Genomic DNA, 8,476 nt, shown 5'->3' with positions numbered 1-8,476 from the left:
GTCCACAAACAGGAAGAGGCTACATTTGAATTCCTTTTGCGGTTTCACAGCGGGGACGGTCGCAGACGGTTTAGAGCCGGCGTCACCTCATTTCACCGGCCGCTTTGCGTGCAACATCTGATTCACGAGCAGCGCTGAAAGATGCATGAACTGGCATGACATTGGCCAGTCTGACTCCCCCACACGTCTGCAGAGGGAACACAAGCCCTCCTTTCAACTCGCATTCTGACCTTTCCTCACACACAAGCATTCTGCCCAAAACATCCACCTACATCAACACACGCACGGGCCAATCGGAAGAGGCTCATTAGGCAAAAATAAAAAGTTGTTATGACCCAATCCGAATAATTCAAGCGGTCTTGACATTGAGATGTGCTCTCTGTTTCCCTTCTTTGCTCCAAATCACCGAGAGAGACAAAGCAACTAAAATTAGCCAGTCGGACACCCAGCTCTCGAGATGTCTGTTGTTTGCAGACAAGTCAGACAGATTTCCTCCCCAGCTGTCAGGGCACAAACCCCTTCCATCGCCTCCAATCACAGAAGTAATAATCAGTGTGATTACAGAGTGTGCGCAGGAAGGAACTGCAGATGCTGGCTTCAACCTGAAGATAAGGCACAAAGTGCTGGAGTCACTCAGCGGGACAGGCAGCATCTCTGCGGGACAGGCAGCTGGGCGTGTACACTCTGGAGTTTAGAAGGATGAGAGGATATCTCATTGAAACGCTATATTTAAGAGGGAGTTAGATATGGCCCTTGTGGCTAAAGGGATCAGGGGGTATGGAGAGAAGGCAGGGATGGGATACCGAGTTGGATGATCAGCCATGATCATATTGAATGGCGAATGGTGCAGGCTCAAAGGGCCGAATGGCCTACTACTGCACCTATTGTCTATGTTTCTATGTTTCTATACTATTTACCTTGTTTCTGACTCAGTTTAAGGATAAGAGGGAAGTCTTTTAGGACCGAGATGAGAAAATCATTTTTTACACAGAGAGTGGTGAATCTGTGTAATTCTCTGCCACAGAAGGTAGTTGAGGCCACAGTTCATTGGCTATATTTAAGAGGGAGTTAGATGTGGCCCTTGTGGCTAAAGGGATCAGGGGGTATGGAGAGAAGGCAGGGACAGGATACTGAGTTGGATGATCAGCCATGATCATATTGAATGGCGGTGCAGGCTCGAAGGGCCGAATGGCCTACTCCTGCACCTATTGTCTATGTTTCTATGTTTCTATAGTATTCACCTTGTTTCTGACTCAGTTTAAGGATAAGAGGGAAGTCTTTTAGGACCGAGATGAGAAAATCATTTTTTACACAGAGAGTGGTGAATCTGTGGAATTCTCTGCCACAGAAGGTAGTTGAGGCCACAGTTCATTGGCTATATTTAAGAGGGAGTTAGATGTGGCCCTTGTGGCTAAAGGGATCAGGCGGTATGGAGAGAAGGCAGGGATGGGATACTGAGTTGGATGATCAGCCATGATCATATCGAATGGCGGTGCAGGCTCGAAGGGCCGAATGGCCTACTCCTGCACATATTTTCTATGTTTCTATGTAAACATATAAGATTGTTAAGGACCTGAACACGCTAGAGGCAGGAGACATGTTCCCGATGTTGGGGGAGTCCAGAACCAGGGGCCACACACACAGTTTAAGATTAAGGGGTCGGCCATTTAGAACGGAGACGAGGAAACACTTTTTCTCACAAAGAGTGGCGAGTCTGTGGAATTCTCTGCCTCAGAGGGCGGTGGAGGCAGGTTCTCTGGATGCTTTCAAGAGAGAGCTAGATAGGGCTCTTAAAGAAAGTGGAGTCAGGGGATATGGGGAGAAGGCAGGAACGGGGTACTGATTGGGGATGATCAGCCATGATCACATTGAATGGCGGTGCTGGCTCGAAGGGTCGACTGGCCTCTACTCCTGCACCTATTGTCTATTGTCTCTGGAGAGAAGGAATGGGGGACGTTTCAGGTCAAGAATCCGAAGAAGGGTCTTCAAACTGAAGAAGGGTCTCGACCCGAAACGTCACCCATTCCTTCTCTCCAGAGGTGTTGCCTGTCCCGCTGAGTTACTCCAGCACTTGGTGTCTATCTTTGGTATGGAGTCTGAAGAAGGGTCCCGACCCAAAACGTCACCTATCCATGTTCTCCAGGGATGCTGCCTGACCCGCTGAGTTACTCCAGCACTCTGTGAAAAGTCACCTATCCATGTTCTCCACAGATGCTGCCTGACCCGCTGAGTTACTCCAGCACTCTGTGAAACGTCACCTATCCATGTTCTCCACAGATGCTGCCTGACCCCCGCTGAGTTACTCCAGCACTCTGTGAAACGTCACCTATCCATGTTCTCCAGGGATGCTGCCTGACCCGCTGAGTTACTCCAGCACTTTAGACTTTAGAGATACAATGCGGAAACAGGCCCTCTGGCCCAGCGAGTCCACACCGACCAGCGGCCAGCCCGTACACTAGCACCACTCTACACAATAGGGACAATTTGCAATTTCACCAAAGCCAATGAAACTACAAACCTGTACGCCTTTGGAGTCTTTGTGTCTTTTTCTTTTGAAAACCACCATTTGCAGTTCCTTGTTCTACAAACTCGGGGGTGGGAGATTGCAACCTTCACGTGGTGCGCCCTGTTTCGGCGAATGCAATCAACCCGGCGTGCACAATCAAATAAGATCAAATAGAACCAGTTGTCCTACAACTTTAGGCTGTGCACGCCACACGCAAAAAAGAATACAAACTCGGGTATAACTCAGCATTCGGGAATGGAGGGAGATGGGTTATGTACGGGTAGATAAGTGATGGACTTGGCATCGTGTTTGGCAGGGACATTGTGGGCCGAAGGACCTGTTCCGGTGCTGTGCTAGGTTCAACGTACAACATATTGAGCAAAGGGGTATATACACTTTGCAGACGATAGTTGTCAGAATTGGAGCGCACCAGTTCTGACTTTATTAACTTTATCTTGCACTAAATGTTATTCACTTTATTCCCTTTATCAATGTATCTGTACAATAGACAATAGACAATAGGTGCAGGAGGAGGCCATTCGGCCCTTCGAGCCAGCACCACCATTCAATGTGATCATGGCTGATCATCCCCAATCAGTACCCCGTTCCTGCCTTCTTCCCATATCCCCGCTATTTCCGCTATCTTTAAGAGCCCTATCTAGCTCTCTCTTGAAAGCATCCAGAGAACCTGCCTCCACGGCAGAGCATTCCACAGACTCACCACTCTCTGCGAGAAAAAGTGTTTCCTCGTCCCCATTCTAAATGGCTTACTCCTTATTCTTAAACTGTGTGGCTCCTGGTTCTGGACTCCCCCAACATCGGGAACATGTTTCCTGCCTCTAGCGTGTACAAGCCCTTAACAATCTTATATGTCTCAATGAGATCACCTCTCATCCTTCTAAACTCCAGAGTGTACAAGCCCAGCTGCTCCATTCTCTCAGCATATGACAGTCCCGCCATCCCGGGAATTAACCTTGTAAACCTACGCTGGGCTCCCTCAATAGCAAGAATGTCCTTCCTCAAATTAGGGGACCAAAACGGCACACAATACTCCAGGTGTGGTCTCACTAGGGCTCTGTACAACTGCAGAAGGGCCTCTTTGCTCCTATATTCGATTCCTCTTGTTATAAAGGCCAACATGCCATTCGCTTTCTTCACTGCCTGCTGTACCTGCATGCTTACTTTTTCATAGACTGATGTACAAGGACCCCCTAGATCCCGTTGTACTTCCCCTTTCCCCTACTTGATGCCATTGTACACTGGATGGCTCGATTGTAATCATGTGTTGTCTTTCCGCCGACTGGTTAGCACGAAACAAAAAGTTTTTCACTGTACATAGAAACATAGAAAATAGGTGCAGGAGTAGGCCATTCGGCCCTTCGAGCCTGCACCGCCATTCAATATGATCATGGCTGATCATCCAACTCAGTATCCCATCCCTGCCTTCTCTCCATACCCCCTAATCCCTCTAGCCACAAGGGCCACATCTAACTCCCTCTTAAATATAGCCAATGAACTGGCCTCAGCTACCTTCTGTGGCAGAGAATTCCACAGATTCACCACTCTCTGTGTAAAAAATGATTTTCTCATCTCAGTCCTAAAAGACTTCCCTCTTATCCTTAAACTGTGATCCCTAGTTCTGGACTTCCCCAACATCGGGAATAATCTTCCTGCATCTGGCCTGTCCAACCCCTTAAGAATTTTGTAAGTTTCTATAAGATCCCCTCTCAATCTCCTAAATTCTAGAGAGTATAAACCAAGTCTATCCAGTCTTTCTTCATAAGACAGTCCTGACATCCCAGGAATCAGTCTGGTGAACCTTCTCTGTACTCCCTCTATGGCAAGAATGACTTTCCTCAGATTAGGAGACCAAAACTGTACGCAATACTCCAGGTGCGGTTTCACCAAGAACCTGTACAACTGCAGTAAAACCTGCCTGCTCTTGTACTCAAATCCTTTTGCTATGAATGCTAACATACCGTTGGCTTTCTTCACTGCCTGCTGCACCTGCATGCCTACTTTCAATGACTGGTGTACCATGACACCCAGGTCTCATTGCATCTCCCCTTTTGCTAATCGGCCATCATTCAGATAATAGTCTACTTTCCTGTTTTTGCCACCAAAGTGGATAACCTCACATTTATCCACATTATACTGCATCTGCCACACATTTGCCCACTCAGTACACATGACGAGAAACTCAATTCTTCAGCTGGTTCCATATACACACCACCTTCCGAGTGAAAAGTTGCCCCTCAGGTACCTATTAACCCTTTCTCCTCTCACCTTAAACCCGTGTTGTAATCAGTGGGCAAGAAGCCACGGTAAATTTCCATCAAAATACTCAAGCTCCATTTCATTAGCACGGGAGAAAGGGTTATTAAAAACAAAATAATTATGAACTATGCAGCTCGAGTCCATCGCTGGTCGGGAAGAAGTTCCTGTACATGAATCTTAGCAATCAGTAGCCAGGAAGTGGAGTCATTAAAAAGGAAAATAAATTATAAAATCCAAACACTAACCAGTGTCATTTTCTCAGCATTATCTTCATATCACAGCACCGGCGACATTTGCAATTAAATTTCCTTTCCTTAAAAAAATAGGAAAAAAAAATCACTCATGTCATGACGAATACAATTGTACTTAATCAAACAGCTAAATAAAGTAGGAATGCTTTCTTCTCCCAATCCTCCCAGTTGTAAGTGCCACTTGATGACAACCATTCAGGAACTCAAAGAAAGAGACTCCACCGGTCTCATCACCAACCGAAAATCAAAAATATCTTTAAATAAAAACTATTTTCAATCTGTTTGAAAAGTTTCAAAAGTTTCCCGACAATGTCGTTTCAGCCGCCTTGCAATAAAAATACACAAAGCACTAAATTAGTGGATGCGTCCGGTTTAAAAAGAAAATTCAAATCTAAACCAACAAATAATACACAGGCTGAGACGTTACAGCACCTTCGATCCAAATGTGGAACGGCACAGATTGCCATCTCACCCCTATTCTCCTCCAAAACTCTGTATAGTCCAGATTTAGCGAGTGTGTAAAAATTTATTATCATTCTTTATTGTCATCTTGCAAAGCAACAGTTGTACAGTGTATAATGAGAAGATGTTTCCCAGGGAATAACGGAGCATCGCACATAATAACTTCAACAGTTCATGCATTAAATAAAAAACGATTCAAAAACAATCCAGTTCTTGATAAAACAGTACCAATAGTTTTTTTTTTAAAGTGCAGGTAAACACAGCAACTTTAAAATACAAGTATAAACTGTCATAAAATGTCCAAAGCAGCTGATTAAATCACTGCAAACTTTAAGTTGCCAGCATTTAGGAAAGCTCTTCACATCTCCCTCATGTCCTGAAAGTTGCAGCAGCTCCAAGACCCCGATTGAAGTATGTGGGCAGCAGACCGGGAGCCCCCAGCGACTGGAAAACAGGGAAAAGATTGGACTGAATCTGGTTCATTCCAGAACTCCGGGAAATTTGACTTCCCAATTGGGACGGAGCGCAGAAATTACATTCTGCCGCGCATTTTAAGTCTGTGATACAGTCGACATGAACATCACACAGACCACATAATCAATACGCCAAGGGTTGACTAATAAAACGCAGGTACCACCCGATCGAGGTTTTCCAACTTGGGTCACAGGGAGGCAGGAGGAAGCCTAGCTCAGTTTAGATACATCGTGGAAACAGGCCCTTCAGCCCATCGAGTCTGCGCTGACCAATGATCATCCATTCACCAGCTCTATCCAACACACTAGCAGGTGGCCATGGTGGCGCAGCGGGTAGAGTTACGCCCCTGTCACACTTAGGAAACCTGAACGGAAACCTCTGGAGACTTCGCGCCCCACCCCAAAGTTTCCGTGCAGTTCCCGGAGGTTGCAGGAGGTTGCAGGTAGTGGAAGCAGGTAGGGAGATTGACAAAAACCTCCGGGAACCGCACGGAAAACTTGGATGGGCCACAAAGTCTCCAGGGGTTTCCTAAGTGGGACAGGGGCATTACTGCCTCACAGCGCCGGAGACCTGGCTTCGATCCAGACTACGTGTGCTGTCTGTACGGAGTTTGTACGTTCTCCCCGTGAGTTTTCTCCGAGATCTTCGGTTTCCTCCCACACTCCAAAGACGTACAGGTATGTAGGTTAATTGGCTTGGTGTGTGTGTGTGTGTAAATTGTCCCAAGTGTGTGTAGGATAGTGTTAATGTGCGGAGATCGCTGGTTGGTGTGGACTCAGTGGGCCAAAGGGCCTGTTTCCGGGCAGTAGCCCTAAACTAAATACAAATAAAATTAAATCATGTCCAGTAAAGCAAAGTTATAGGTTGTCTGAGGGTCTCCAATGAGGAAGATGGTAGCTCAGAAAGGCCCTCGAGTTGGTGTGAGAATGCTTCTGGGTTGAACCCTTGGTCTGAAGAGCTTCTATCTATGACTATGAGCTGCAGCAAACACCTCATTCAGAAGTTGACCATTGAAGTATCATTTAGACACTCGGGGAAGTGCAGTCACTGCACAGAACTACATTTGCTCCATAGGCTGACTATAATGCCACCACACAGCCCGCATTATCAACCAACACTTTCAGGAAGGACATTCTTGCTATTGAGGGAGCCCAGCGTAGGTTTACAAGGTTAATTCCCGGGATGGCGGGACTGTCATATGCTGAGAGAATGGAGCGGCTGGGCTTGTACACTATGGAGTTTAGAAGGATGAGAGGTGATCTCATTGAAACATATAAGATTGTTAAGGGTTTGGATACGCTAGAGGCAGGAAACATGTTCCCGCTGTTGGGGTAGTCCAGAACCAGGGGCCACACACAGTTTAAGAATAAGGAGTAAGCCATTTAGAACGGAGACAAGGAAACACTTTTTCTCACAGAGAGTGGTGAGTCTGTGGAATTCTCTCCCTCAGAGAATTTGGTGGAGGCAGGTTCTTTGGAAACTTTCAAGAGAGAGCTAGATAGGGCTCTCAAAAATAGCGGAGTCAGGGGATATGGGGGGGAAGGCAGAAACGGGGTACTGATTGGGGATGATCAGCCATGATCACATTGAATGGCGGTGCTGGCACGAAGGGCCGAATGGCCTACTCCTGCACCTATTGTCTACTGTCCATTGACTATGGTGTCTCACAAAACAGGAATAGCAACAGTCTCCTCAGCATGAAACACCATCTCAAACCTCACCAGGATTGCTCCAGGGGTACCTGTGACTTTAATCTGCATGCATTAAACTCCAGCAGAAAATGACCAATGCAGCAATTAGTTCGAAACAAACGGCAAAGGAAATTTAACAGTCGACATCTTTTATTTGATTTGTTCAAATCTGTGTTTAATTGGCAGCTATTTTCCCCAAATTAACAACTTCAATTTAATTGGCCCGCCAGACATAAAAACAGCTTTTTTCCCCCCACGAGTAGTAGCTCTACTCAATAACCAAATATCTGTAGCCTCCTTTTGTTGGGGGAGTCCAGAACCAGGGGCCACACACAGTTTAAGAATAAGGAGGAAGCCATTTAGAACGGGGACGAGGATACACTTTTTCCTCACAGAGAGTGGTGAGTCTGTGGAATTCTCTGCCTCAGAGGGCGGTGGAGGCCGGTTCTCTGGATGCTTTCAAGAGAGAGCTAGATAGGGCTCTTAAAAATAGCGGAGTCAGGGGATATGGGGAGAAGGCAGGAACGGGGTACTGATTGGGGATGATCAGCCATGATCACAGTGAATGGCGGTGCTGGCTCGAAGGGCCAAATGGCCTACTCCTGTACCTATTGTCTATTGTGCTGTGGTGTATTATTTAATGCACATGTTTAATCAATAATGTTTTATTATTAATGTTTTATGTGTCATTCCTAACTGTCACTGTATGTCATGTCGTCACTTGCGGGCAGAGCACCAAGGGAAATTCCTTGTATGTGAATACTTGGCCAATAAACTTATTCATTCATTCATTCATTCACTATTCGTCAGTCCTG

The sequence above is a fragment of the Leucoraja erinacea genome, chromosome 40 (assembly GCF_028641065.1).
Source record: "Leucoraja erinacea ecotype New England chromosome 40, Leri_hhj_1, whole genome shotgun sequence".
NCBI lineage: Eukaryota > Metazoa > Chordata > Chondrichthyes > Rajiformes > Rajidae > Leucoraja > Leucoraja erinaceus.
Note: the sequence above shows the minus strand (reverse complement) of the source record.